General features: G+C 41.2%; 1 protein-coding gene across 5 annotated transcripts in view; it reads left to right on the top strand.

The window, feature by feature from the left end:
• The first annotated feature begins 1,408 nt into the window (after positions 1 to 1,408).
• The window catches only part of ATF7 (activating transcription factor 7), a 109,560-nt gene continuing 96,418 nt past the window's right edge, over positions 1,409 to 14,550 (top strand). For 3 of the 5 annotated variants that reach the window (XM_013987090.3, XM_013987080.3, XM_005652573.4), the window contains exon 1: positions 1,409 to 1,534. The gene's annotated coding sequence lies outside the window, so the exon portion shown is untranslated. Of the gene's footprint in view, positions 1,535 to 1,824; positions 1,867 to 14,550 lie in introns of those variants that run through there. The other 2 variants (XM_013987086.3, XM_013987072.3) reach the window with 1 other exon arrangement.

The following is a 14,550-nucleotide window of genomic DNA, read 5'->3' as shown; positions in this document are numbered from 1 at the left end:
TCTCAATTCACTTCGCAAGAACATAGGTGATTGTACGCTGCTCTTTCACTTTTGTTACCTAGGGAGAAATCACCTGGATTCTTTCTACCTTTCAGAGGCTGTGAAGACAGATGAGATCCTAGGCAGGAAGTTTAGAAAGCTGATATAAAACTGCAAAAGGAAGCTTCCTGAGAGAGATTCCAGAGGTAACATTTTGAGTCAACCATCCTTATAATTACAATAATGTTTTTAAAGTATTTCTCGGGGAGTTCCCATCGTGGCTTAGTGGTTAATGAATCTGACTAGGAACCATGAGGTTGTGGGTTCCATCCCTGACCTTGCTCATTGGGTTAAGGATCCGGTGTTGCTATGAGCTGTGGTGTAGGTTGCAGACGTGGCTCTGGCGTAGGCAGGCGGCTACAGCTCTGATTAGACCCCTAGCCTGGGAACCTTCATAAGCCGCACGTGCAGCCCTAGAAAAAGACAAAAAAAAAAAAGTTTTTCTTGGAGTTCCCATTGTGGCGAAGCAGAAATGAGTCCGACTAGTATCCTTGAGGATGCAGGTTCAATCTCCAGCCTCAACTGGTCTGGGATCCAGTGTAGCCATGAGTTGTGGTAGGTAGGTCGCAGACGCAGCTCGGATCCTGAGTTGCTATGGCTGTGGTGGTGGCTGGCAGCTGTAGCTCTGATTAGACCCCAAGCCTGGGAATCTCCACAGGCTGCAGGTGCAGCCTTAAAAAAATAAAACTAAAAAATCAAGGTTTTTTTTTTAGTTGTAAATACCACATAACAAAATTTACCACCTTAGTAACCATATGAGAAATTTTTAAATGGTCTTTGCATTTGATGTTTCACCCAAAATCTTCCGAAGGCTGTCTCCTTCTCATAGTTCAATTCTTCAAGGAAGTGATAATTCTGAAGGCCTGCATTTTGTAAAAAGTCTCCAATTCCTGTGGTTGAACTTTTGGTAGAAGTTCTCCACTGCCATAAACAGTCACACACAGAGCAGATTATGGCCACAGTTATGCTACTCTAAGTGCAAAGAAGAAAATGCAACTACTCAACTGTTTGGAATCTTGTATAGCTGTCTCAGTTTTTCCCCTTTTTTAACAGCTTTATTGAGGTATAATCTCCTCTCGTTTTTAAAGTGCGCTCCTTTAAGATGATCTCATTCTGTAGAATGAGAACCTTTGAATCTCCAGTACTACAGGCACCTGTAAGGATTCCCTTTCCTTCTTTTTCTTTTCTCCCTTACACTAGGCAGCCGAACACGTGTAACCACCGCCTAGAGAACTTGTTCAGCCTCCCTACCTAGCCCTGCCCACTCAAAGTCCAGCCCCTTCTTTTTTCGGAGGCCAGTCCCTCGGCCGCTTTCCAATTCAGGCCCAACAAATCTCGCCCTTCCTCCAACCCCCTCTCAACATCTCGCGAGAAGTGCGCGCGCCTGGCCGGACGAGAGGAAAGTATCTGCTCCGCTGAGGGGGGGGAAGAAGGAGCTGGAGGTAGATTGTGAGACGAAGCGCAGGCGGGCAGGAGGCGACGGAGCTACCAACGGGTAAGTCCTGTTAACATTAACTAGTCCATGAGCTGACGGGACTCTCCCCCTCAACTCTGGCCTGTCCCAGTGTCCCAGGCCGGGATCTCCCCTCCCAGTGTGTGTTGGACGGGGGCGCTGAGGCGGTGGCCGGGCCCTGTCTGAGGAAGAGGGTGGGGCGTGGGCTAAGGCCGACCAATAAAAGAGAAGGAGGCTACGATTGGCGGCGATGAGCACTAATAGGAGATCGTCTTTACCTTGCGGAGTGCCGCCCCCTTCTCTCTTTCCTCCCGCCTCCTTCCTTTGGGGGGGGAAGGCGGGGCCAGAGGCCTGAAGTGTGGGGAGAACTTGGGGTAAGTAGCCCCGGGGGGCGCAGGGCGTGGCAATGAGAGGGGAGTTGAATCCTGAGGGAATGGAAGTCTAGTGGAGGCTGGAATGGGGTGGAATGGGAGGAAGGGGTGGGGTACTAAATTGGTTGAAGACCCAGGGTTTCTTCCAAGAGTGGGGTTAGAGGCTTGGCATTGGAAGCGGCAAGGGTAATAGGCAGGAGGTAGGGATGAGTAGGTGAAAACATGGTACTTGGTTTGGCTGGAAAGATAGAGGTAAATCATTGGAAGTGAGAGCACGGCATTTCGACTGAATTATAAAAAAGAGTATTAGGGACATGATAGCAGGAAAAAAGTGGATATGGAGAAAATTAAGTGAGTGAGTTTGGGAAGACTTAATAGTGGTGTGTTAATGGCCAAAAGGCATCACTTTAGAGAGGGTATGGGGGAATCCAGAGAAGTAAGGGAGGTGTTTGGTTAGGAGACGGCTGATATATACAAGCGTTTAGCCTAGGTATCAGAAGAAGCCTGGGAAATAGATGTAGGACTTTTGGTGGATATTGCACCCAGTCTCGTGACCAGCCTGCAAGAGAGGTGGGATAGGGGTAGAGAAGGAGAAAAATAGAGCACTTTCATCACTTCTACTCTGATTTCCTTTCTCCCCCTCTTCCTCTTCCCGCACTTCATCTCTTCAACTCAGGGATGGGGGCTTGAGACTTAAGCAGCCAAGTTGGAGCCCCATAGGGAGTTATATGTTGCTCTCAATTGCTTGTTATGTTCTCCGACTGGGGTGTTTACTACCCAGGGCACCTCCTACCCAGATTCCCGCGTTGCTGCTTTACTAACTTTAAAAGTTTGTTTTCTCCTTAACAGAGGGTGTTTTAATATCTCTGAGGGTTGTGTCATAGTAAGTGTAGGTTTGTGGGGGTATGCAGAGCTTTCTCTGAAAGCTCGCTTGAGCCCTGTGTTTAAAAACTTTGCAGTAATGCAAGTTATTCTTGTAGAGACATCGGTCTTTATAGGTATTCTAAGCACAACAAAATATCCTAAATTGAAATTTGTTTTGTCAAATATGTTTCTTACCCACTGATATTCTGGAAGAGTTGCTAAATGGTCGCAGTTTTATTTAGCTTATATATTTTTTAATGGTGTAAATAAAATGCACACATATTTCAGGAAAGTGAAAAAATTTCAGCTTCTTCCTTTGTGTCCAGACTCAGAAGCTAAAGATATGTCATAATATCTTAGGGCAAGGGTTGGGGAAATCAAACACAATTTGTACTTAAACATGGAGGATATAAGGTAAGTGGAGATGATTGCGAAATTTAACATGTCCGTAAGAAAAGAAGCTAAAGGAAAGTTTGGCAGCTATACTAAGTAGTCTTACCAGTTCTTAATTCTATACAGAAAAGGGGCAAGTCTTTGCCCTTTGTTTGATAGTTACATATTATTTAATAATGAACTAATACAGCCAATTAATTAATAATGCCTTTGCTGTTACATAGATTTGTCTTTTACATTTCTTTTCTTCTCCTTTTACTTTTGGAAGCAAAATAACATCTGAAATACCCAAAAAGCTGTTATATGAAGAGAAATCTCAGAGTATGTTGCTTTGTATCATTCACCTTGGGTTTTCAGCAACTATTTGTTCTCCTGGCTAGGAAGTTACCTCTGCAGCACTTTGAAACCAATTAGTTACTGACTTTTTAAGATTAATTACTTAATTGGCTTCCAGAATTTCACATTCAGAGCATTGCTGTTGGACATACAGACATTTTCACAGTTTGCCTGGCAGCAGCTTGCGCATGCACACACCCCCCACCCCCCCAATTCAAGGAGAGAGCCAAGTTCCTTGTTTTATTCTTCCATCCTACAGTTTGTGATGGCTTTGACTTGGGTACTATTAAATGCAACATTATTTTTTTTCTTATTAACATCTACCAAAAAAGTAGAGAATTATAGCAGTTCTCATCTTGAAATTTGTGGATTAAAGATTACATCCTGTGATGTTGTAGTGTTGTAACTTTTGTTTTTGTTTACCATGGCTTTTAAATGCTAATATTTACCGTTACTGTATGTCTTCTTTCTCTTTCCTCTCCCCATTTCCAAACCAAAATGAAAATTGTTTTTTCAACCAGCTCACAAGCTGCTGCTTTAAGTCCCTAGCTCTGCCTGAACACAGCTGCTCTAAAGTTCTCTCAAGTTATTGTTTTGTACATGTCAAGACTGAGCTTTTCCTCGGCTGCAGTAGGAGGGAGTCAGTGTTAGAGCAGCCTCCTATCCACGTCTGATGAGGAGGAGCCTTTTTGAAAGGAAGTTTTAGGTGGAGCAAATAGCTTTGCCATGTAAATGTCTAATAAAGACCGCTCTCTCCTTGAAACTAATTGGCAGACCTGCACATAATTGTCCCTTATCCCTTGATAAAGGTACTGAAGTTAAGGGGCAGATGTTGTTTCTTTGGAAAAACAAATGCAACATTTGTTAAAAAATAAAAAGCATTACTTCTTTTGTTGCTGGTTTCTCTGACTGTGGTACTGTGATTTTAGACTCAGTGAAAAAAAGTCTTCCATCTCTAGAAACATGTCAAAGAAAACAGTTTTTAGCTTATCATTTTTTAATGTTGCCTTCTCCTAACGGTCTTCTTTTGGGATCAAGTACATTCATGAAATGTGAAAATGCATCATTTTGGAATGTCTGGTGGGTGGTGTGGTCTTTTGACTTCTGAATGCTGTAAGGAAGAGGTCTCTACTTCTCAGATACCCTGTTCCAATACTAGAGCTCTACTTTTAGAACATTCTTTACATTTTGCTGAAGCTCTTAACTCCTGCCATCTAAAGCTACAATAAATAAACCTAATTCCTTGTCATCATGGTAGCCCTTCAAATATTTGATGGCAGTTATGTCCTGTTAAGTCGTCTTTTACTGGGATAAATATCCCAAGTTCTTTCAGCCATTCCTTAAGTGACATTTTTGAATAAAGTTCAGGCTCCTCATCAACTTAGTTGCTGGAGTTATTAGGGTTTCTTATCTAGATCTGAAAATAGCATCTCAGATATAATCAAATCAATACACAGTACAAGGGAGAGTGTGGCTTTTTTATCCTCCACTGCACTCAATACCTCTGTTCTTAAAACCCAAGATCACATTAACTTACATAATTAATTTTTTCATTTTAATTGATGGTTTTGCATTTATCCCTGTAATTGTCATCTTGTTAGTTTTATTTTTTAATAATGATTTTTTTTCATTATAGCTGATCTACAGTGTTCTGTCAATTTTCTGTTGTTCAGCAAGATGACCCAGCAACACAAACATGTGCACATTTTTTTTCTCACATTATCATGCTCCATAAGTGACTAGATATAGTTCCCAGGATGGCATCTTGTTAGTTTTATTGTTTTAGCTTGGTAATGTTATTTAGCTTCTTAACCATTCCTCATATCTTTGTATTGTTGATAGTCAAATTTGGTAAACATGACACCTATATTTTTGTTTTAGGTCACTGGTAAAAATATATAAGGGTGGAAAAATGTGTAACAGCACGTTATCAATAGGTTGATATTACTCCCTTAATGAATCTTTTGGGTAAAATTCAGTTATGAATCCATGTACTGTTTTATTATCTAACTTATATTTCCTGTGAAGTATTAGGAGGTGTTCTGGTGAAGTCTAAATATATTCTGCCTCTGACATTATCCTTGAGCTCCTAGGCTAGTGTCCCTGTCAAAAAAGAAATGAAGGAGTTCCTGCTGTGGTGCAATGGGTTAAGAACCTGACTGCAGTGGTTTTGGTCACCATGGAGCTGTGGGTTCCATCCCTGGCCCAGCACAGTGGGTTAAAGGATCTGGCACTGCTGGAGCCTCTGCGCAAGTCCGCAGCTGTGGCTGGAATTCAATCCCTGGCCCAGGAACTTCTGTATGCCTGCATGTGGCCTTTAAAAAAAAAAAGAAAAAAATGAAGTTATGTGTGTTACTATTTAGCTATCTTATGCTAGTGTTTATAGATCACTGCATTACTTGCAGGTTGTTCATAAGCCATCTATTTAATATTTCACTTTATAATCTTCCTGGGAAACAGTATTTCATCAGAATATAATTTCTGGACCCTACCTTCCTTGGCCCCTGTTTTTTTAAGTATTATTCCCCCCCCCCTCCGTTTTTAAGACTTCTAGTCCTGCTTCCTTGTTATTTTAATTTTTTTTTTTTTTTTCCTGTTTGGCCGCCCCATAGCATATGGAGGTTCCGGGGCCAGGGATGGAATTTGAGTCCCAGCTGCAACCCAACCACCGGTTGTGGCAACTCGGAATCCTTAACCCACTGTGCCAGGCTTGGGATTGAACCCATACCCTTGCAGTGGCCCGAGATACTGCAGAGACACTGTTACTGCTGCGCCACAGTGGGAACTCCCCTGCTTCCTTTCTAAAAAAATAATTCTAGAACAATTTAACAGTGTTTCCTCATAGTTGCATGTTTTTTGTCATCAGATGAAATTCTATTTTGGAAACTCTTTTAGGAAGAAACATCATTCCCTGAACATTTTAAGTTACATATTACAGAATTAAGCAATAGCTTGTATAACAGTTGTATTGTAGCTTCCCCATAGTATTGACATCTCCAGTTTAGACCTTTTTTTTTTTTTTTTGTCTTTTGTCTCTTTAGGGCCACACCCATGGCATATGGAGGTTCCCAGGCTAGGGGTCTAATCGGAGCTGTTGCTGCTAGCCCGCACCAGAGCCACAGCAATGCCAGAACTGAGCTGCGTCTGCGACTTCCACCACAGCTCAAGGCGATGCCGGATCCTTAACCCACTGAGCGAGACCAGGGATCGAACCCGCAACCTCATGGTTCCTAGTTGGATTCGTTTCCGCTGCGCTATGACTGGAACTCCCAAGACCTAACTTTTCATTTTCTGCTTGGAATAAAAACCTACAGCACCTATAAAAGAAATGTACACACATTTACATACATATATACATTCATATATATGATACATATGTGTAAAATATTGTATGTATGATATATAATATATATAATTGCTATTTATAATTATAGTTTATTGGCGTGGTGGTCTAAGTTTGTAGTGTAAGTAAAATGGTGCTATAAATAAGATAAAGCATCAGAAAACATCTCTTGGGACTAAAGACTTACTGTTGGCGGCCAACAACTTTCCTGTGGGTTAATTTTAGCCTAATAGTTGAATTTATGTTTGAGCAATTTTAGCTGATAAATGCAGTTTTAAAGCACCTTCCTCTTTTGGGGTTTTGATTTTTACTTTCATTTTTAGAAAATTGCAAATTGTGAATGGAAATGATTGTGTGGAATAAACTAGCATGCTGTTAGGGACAGAATACATTTTCTTTTGATATAGTCTCATCCATATGAGATTGCAGTTATGAATTCTCCTGGAAAGCAGAAGGATGGACTTGATGACCCCTTAAGGTCCTTTGCAGTCCAAACATTCATAAATAGAAGCTCAGTTCAAGAAACTTACTATCGAAGAATCAGGAATAAAAGTAAGATTGTAAAGAAAATGAAATTGAAATGGTTCTACTCACCCAGTGGGAATAGATAAACAAAAATTAGGGATCGTAGATGACAAGAAATATTAACTCTTTTAGCTAAAAATGAAACAAAAATTAGCAGCAACAAATATTTTGCATTGGGATCATTTTACGTCTTAAAATATTTTATCAGGACAAGGAGTTCCCATTGTGGCTGAGGAGAAATGAATTTGATTAGTATCCATGAGGACGCAGGTTCAATCCCTGGCCTCACTCAGTGGATTAAGGATCTGGCATTGCTGTGAGCTGCGGTGTAGGTTGCAGACATAGCTCAGATCTGGCATTGCTGTGGCTGTGGCGTAGGCTGGCAATACAGTTCTGATTCAACCCCTAGACTGGGAACCTCTATATGCCGTGGATGCAGCCCTAAAAAAAACAAAAAAAAGAAAATTTTTATCATGACATATTCTCTTCAGAATTTCCCTAGTGGACACTGTTGAAAGAATGTGTTTTTTGCCTTATGTTAAATCGTAGTGTTTTGTTTTCTTTCCTTCTCTTGTTTGTCCTTTTGTTGAGAAACTTAAAAAAATATATATATGAATAATTTACTCACTGTGTATATACAGAAATACAGTTTTGAAAGTAAGGGCGTACCTACTGCATGGCTTCCTTAGAGAGGAGGGATGAATACTAAAATTCAGGAACGGTTTTGTGAAAAGACGAATTTATTGTCTAGTTTTTATTTTTATTTATTTATTTATTATTTTTATTGTTTTGCTTTTTAGGGCCGCACTTGTGGCATATGGAGGTTCCCAGGCTAGGGGTCAAATCGGAGCTGTAGCTGCTGGCCTACACCACAGCCACAGCAACTCGGAATCTGAGCCACCTACACCGAAGTGCACAGCAATGCCAGATCCTTAACCCACTGAGGGAGGCCAGGGATCGATAGATCGTGGATGTTAGCTGGATTCGTTTCCCCTGAGCTGTGACAGGAACTCCTATTATCTAGTTTTAAAACTCTGTAAGTGGACCCCTTAGAAAGATTCCCAATTTAACCAAAGGTGAGCTACTGCAGTATTGTCATGAAGAATAACAAAACGTACTACAAACTTACAACTTCACTTTGTTAGGTTTTTTCATCTTTTGGTGATTTTAATCCTAAATGTTCTTATACATTGAAACTTGACTATGCAAAAAGTTTCTCTAATTCACTACTGCATTTGTCCTTAATACATATCAATTTGTGGAAGTCTAACAAGAGCCAAGATTTAGCTTAAAAAGTTACTTTGTGAGCTTGTGGCTTTGGGCCTCCATGGAAACAGTTTTGTTCTGCCATAGCCTCACCTTCTCACAAAACCCAACTTGTTTTCTTTGAGTAGATTATCTACCAGTACCTTCTTATCTGGTGTAGTGCTTCTTTCTGACACAGTGGAGATTTATGTTCTAAGTTGATCAAATTTTATTTGGGGCCTAACATTTTTCTACATTTCTACCATGCATTAGATGTTATATTTTTTTCAGAATTAAAAGTAGAGTAACTGGAGTTACCTGTTGTGGCTCAGTGGTAAGGAACCCAACTAGTATCCATGAGGATGAGGATTTGATCCCTGGCCTCAGTGGGTTAAAGGATTCCGTGTTGCCATGAGCTGCAGTATATGTCAAAGACGCAGCTTGGATCCTCTGGCTGTGGTGTGGGCTAGTTGCTACAGCCCCCATTTGTCCCCTTGCCTGGGAACCTCCGTATGCCTCAGGTGTGGCCCTAATAAAAAAAAAAAAAGGGAAGAAAAAATAGACTAACCATTCTTTTTTAAACAAGAATATGCCTGACTTTATTATAAAAACAGGATGATTTATTGAATATAACATATGATTGCTGTAAATGACTTGTGTTGGCACCAGGTTTCTTGGCAGTAATGTTTATTTAACTGTTATCAAACTTGAGTAATACTATGCTCGTTTTATTTAGCATGTTTTTTCTGGTATTTCTGGTACTAACATATCTCTCGTAGTACCATTTCTTTAAAGTTTTTTTTTAAGTTTTGGTCAATCAGTAGTCTGCTAATAGCTATGTCAGAGTTTTTTGGATTTTTCTCTTTTTTTTTTGTCTTTTTAGGGCTGTACTTGCAGCATATGGAGGTTCCCAGACTAGGGGTTGAATTGGAGCTGTGGCTGCTGGCCTACGCCATAGCCACAGCAACTCCGAATCTGAGCTGCGTCTTCGACCTATACCACAGCTCATTGCAGTTCCATATCCTTAACCTATTGAGTGATGCCAGGGATTGAACCTGCATCTTCATGGATACTATTCGGATTCATTTCCGTTGAGCCACAATGGGAACTCCCTATGTTAGAGATTTTTGAAAAGCAGTGAATGTTTGAGATACCCCAAATAGGTCACTCTATTACCAGTATGTGGCAGTCTTAGAAAATAGATTTTTTTTTTTCCTTGAGAATTTCAAATGGTCTCCATGATTATCATTGTGAGATAACGTAGCTATTTCCTATGGTGGGCCAGGCTCATACTGGGGTTTAATGTTACAAGTCTAACAGGTTTGTTGTTGTTCACAGCCTATTTAAATTGTCTGTGAAGATTTAAACTTTACCCTTAAAGATCATTGTTTTGGGGTTGATTACTATTGCTTCGTTGTTTTAGGGGTCACACTTTATCTGAAAATGAGGAGGAAAAATAAAGAAAATACAACACTATAGATTTTTCACAGCCTACCAATTTCCAGGAATTTTTCTACTGGTAAAAGCATGTTGAAGACAAATATAGATAGGTATAATCTCTAGTTATTTCTAATGCTGGTTCCTACTGTCACTTTTAGCATGTTTTTGCTTCTTTGTTTTGGATTTATTAACCTTTTTTGAGAATAGTCCAAAACAGTTCCTTGAATCGTCCAAAAGCCTAGGAGACTTTTAAAAAGTTCAATTCTGGTAGTTGCCTATATGAAGCTGTTTCCAGATAGATTCAAAGCTTTGGCCATGTGTTGCCTAACTTATGATTCAGCCTAATTTTCACTCCCATCTGTTTTCAGTCATTTGCTTCAAAACTATTTGGTCTGTTTAAGCTGGCTTCTTTCTTTGAAACCTGTCCCTGCTTGTCTGAGCCTGAAATCCAGAAATTAGTTTTAACCTTCTCTTTGATCAATCTAGGGTATTCTGCCGATTTTCAGACTGTGGATTGCAAACTGCTTTTGGTCTCAGTACCCACCCCTCTATACTCTTAAAAATTATTGGGGTCTTCAAAGAGCTTTTGCTTATCTGTTTATATTTGGCATATGAGAAATTAGAAGGGGGAACTTTTAAAAGATTTATTTACTTATTTTAAAATAACAACGTAAATAACTATAATATCCAAAAAATTGAAGAGTGTCAAATGTCTGGCTAATAGAAAACAGCTGTATTCTCATATCTGCTTCTGCATTCAATCTGTTAGGATACATTGTTTTGGTTGAAGTATATATGAAGAAAATCTGTGCTCACACAGATATGTAATAGGAAAAGGAAAGATGCTTTTCAGATAATTGTAGATAACCTTTCTTCTTTGATACTACACTCAAATCTGAAAACTGATAGTTTCTTAAAGGCTAGCTATTGTGTAGAATATGAAACCTCATCTGTGAACTTTTAATACTCCCTTACATTAATATGAATTGGCCTGTTGTGCCCTTTAAATAGATCTTTTAGGAATTCCCTGGTGGCCTAGTGGTTAAGGCTGCTGTGGCTTGGGTTGTTGCTATGGCTCAGGTTCAGTCCCTGGCTCAGGGACTTCCACATGCTGAGAGAGGCCAAAAAAAGGGCTTTTACCCATGTATGATCTGAACACCCCTGAACCCTCTGAAAGGTTCTCAAGAATCTGTAGGGATCCCTGGAACCCATTTGAAAAATACAGCTGTTTACCGTAAGCTCTTCAACAATTTTAGTGCTTCTCAAAGGGTGGGTTCCTGATCATTGTGTCAAAATTACCCAGGATATTTTGTTTTGGTTTGGTTTAGGCCACACCTGTAGAACATGGAAGTTCCTGGGCCAGAGATCCAATCCAAGCCTCAGCTGTGACCTACACCACAGCTGCAGCATCACTGGATCCTTAATCCACTATACTGGCAGGAATTGAACCTGCGCCAATGCAGAGACCATGCTGGATTCTCAACCTGCTCTGCTACAGTGGGAATTACCCCCCAGGGTGTTTTGTTTTTTTTTTTCCCCTTTTTAGGGCCACACACCTGCACCATACGGAGTTTCCCAGGCTAGAGGCTGAATTGAAGCTGCAGCTGCCGGTCTACGCCACAGCCACAGCAACATGGGATCTGAGCTGCATCTGCAACCTACACTACAGCTCATGGCAATGCTGGATCCTTAACCCACTGAGTGAGGCCAGGGATCGAACCCCTGTCCTTATGGATACTAGTTGGGTTCATAACCCATTGAATCACAGCAGGAACTCCCCAGGGTGTTTTTTGTTTGTTTGTTTGTCTTTTTAGGGCAGCCCTTGTGGCATATGGAAGGTCCCAGGCTAGGGTCAAATTGGAGCTGCAGCTGACAGCCTTTTCCACAGCCACAGGATCCTTAACCCACCGAGCAGGGCCAGGGATAGAACCTGTGTCCTAATGGATACTAGTCGGGTTGTTACTGCTGAGCTATAATGGGAGCTCCTTCAGGGTGTTTTTTGAAGTGTAGATTATTGGGCCCCAGTGCCAAGAGAATCCAGGAGGCCTAGGAATCTGTAATTTTACAAGGTGCCTAGGTGACGATGGTAAAGATTGAGAACAGTGGAGCTAGCTTAATTATATTTTAAGAAAACCTAATTTATAAATCTTGAGAAATCAAATAAAAAATTTCTTGAATAATCACGTAATAAAAGTCCTTATTAACAATCTAACCCTAACCCTATTTGTTGTAATTGGGATATCTTAACCTTGTTGTTGGTTTTTTGTTCTTTTTTTTTTTTTTTTTTTTATTTTTTTTTTATTTTTGTCTTTCTGCCATTTCTTGGGCCGCGCCTGCGGCATATGGAGGTTCCCAGGCTAGGGGTCAAATCGGAGCTGTAGCCACCGGCCTACACCAGAGCCACAGCAACGCAGGAGCAGGATCCGAGCCACGTCTGCGACCTACACCACAGCCGGATTGTTAACCCACTGAGCAAGGGCAGGGATCGAACCCGCAACCTCATGGTTCCTAGTCGGATTCGTTAACCACCGCTCCACGACGGGAACTCCGGTTTTTTGTTCTTAATTTTTTTTTTTTTTTGGCCGTGGAGTGCAGTGGCTTGATGTGAGATCTTAGTTCCCAGACCAGGACTCTAACCTGGGCTGCATCAGTGAAAATGCTGAGTGCCAACCACTAGACCACCAACGAACTTCCCTCAACCTTGTATTTTTTTTTTTTTTTTTTTGTCTTTAGTTGTTGTTGTTCTTGTTGTTGCTATTTCTTGGGCCGCTCTCGCGGTATATGGAGGTTCCCAGGCTAGGGGTCGAATCGGAGCTGTAGCCACCGGCCTACGCCAGAGGCACAGCAACGCAGGATCCGAGCCGCGTCTGCAACCTACACCACAGCTCACGGCAACGCCGGATCATTAACCCACTGAGCAAGGGCAGGGACCGAACCCGCAACCTCATGGTTCCTTGTCGGATTCGTTAACCACTGCGCCACGACGGGAACTCCTCAACCTTGTATTTTAATTAATAATAGTTATCATAAATACCAGGATTTGGCAAACTAAGGTCAGATAGTAATAAATATGTTAGATATTGCAGCTCTGCCACTGTAGCACAAAAGTAGCTAGCCAGAGACAACATGCAAAGAATAAACATGGCCATGTTCCCATAAAGCTTTATTTATGGACACTAAAATTTGAATTTCATGTAATTTTCACATGTCACAAAATTTTCTTCCTTTGATTTTTTGTTTTAATCACTTAAAAATATAGGAGTTCCTGTCATGGCTCAGCGGAAACTAATCTGACTAGGAACCATGAGGTTGCAGGTTCGATCCCTGGCCTCGCTCAGTGGGTTAAGGATCCGTTGTGGCTGTGAGCTGTGGTGTAGGTTGCAGACGAGGTTCGGATCTGGCGTTGCTGTGACCATGGCATAGGCCAGCAGCTGTAGTTCCTATTGGACCCCTAGCCTTGGAACCTCCATATGCCATGGGTGCGGCCCTAAAAAGCAAAAAAAAGGAAATAAATAAATAACTGCAGTGTAGCAACATGGATAGACCTAGAAATTATCATGCCAAGTGAAGTTAGGCAGTGAGACACCAACAACATATGCTATCACTTAGATGCGGAATCTAAAAAAAGGGCACAATGAATTTCTTTACAGAACAGATACTGACACTGACTCAGAGACTTTGAAAAACTTACGGTTTCCAAATGAGAGAGGTTGCAGGGTGGGGGGGATGTGCTGGGGGTTTGGGATGGAAATGCTATAAAATTGGGTTGTGATGATCATTGTACAACTATAAATGTAATAAAATTCATTGAGTTAAAAAAAAAAGTGTCAGGCTGCAGGCTGGATTTGGCCCATTGGCTGGAGTTTGCCAATCCTTGATATATACTATAACTGGATTATGAGATTAAAAATTATTATAATTATTATAATAAAATATAACTAGTGTTAAAACTATGAACATTATTTAATTTTCCTAGACTAAAATAATGCTTCAAGAAACCATCCCTCAAATTCATGTGTCTGGATATTCTTTTTTTTTTTGTCTTTTTTGCTATTTCTTTGGGCCGCTCCTGCGGCATATGGAGGTTCCCAGGCTAGGGGTCCAATCGGAGCTGTAGCCACCAGCCTACACCAGAGCCACAGCAACGCGGGATCCGAGCCGCGTCTGTAACCTACACCACAGCTCATGGCAATGCCGGATCGTTAACCCACTGAGCAAGGGCAGGAACCGAACCCGCAACCTCATGGTTCCTAGTCGGATTCATTAACCACTGCACCACGATGGGAACTCCTGGATATTCATTGATATAATAAACATATAAGAAATAACTGTTGGGAGTTCCCATCGTGGTGCAGTGGTTAACGAATCTGATGACCAGGAACCATGAGGTTGTGGGTTTGATCCCTGGCCTTGCTCAGTGGGTTAAAAATCTGGCATTGCCGTGAGCTGTGGTATAGGTCACAGACACGGCTCGGATCCTGCTTTGCTGTGACTGTGGCGTAGGTCAGCAGCTACAGCTCCAATTAGACCCCTAGCTTGGG

Source organism: Sus scrofa, chromosome 5, assembly GCF_054392235.1.
Source record: "Sus scrofa isolate SSC_HxYL_T2T_F1_AM1 chromosome 5, Sscrofa_HxYL_maternal_Yorkshire_Landrace_v2.0, whole genome shotgun sequence".
NCBI lineage: Eukaryota > Metazoa > Chordata > Mammalia > Artiodactyla > Suidae > Sus > Sus scrofa.
The sequence above is the reverse complement of the archived record's forward strand: the minus strand, read 5'-3'. Positions and strand labels throughout refer to the sequence as shown.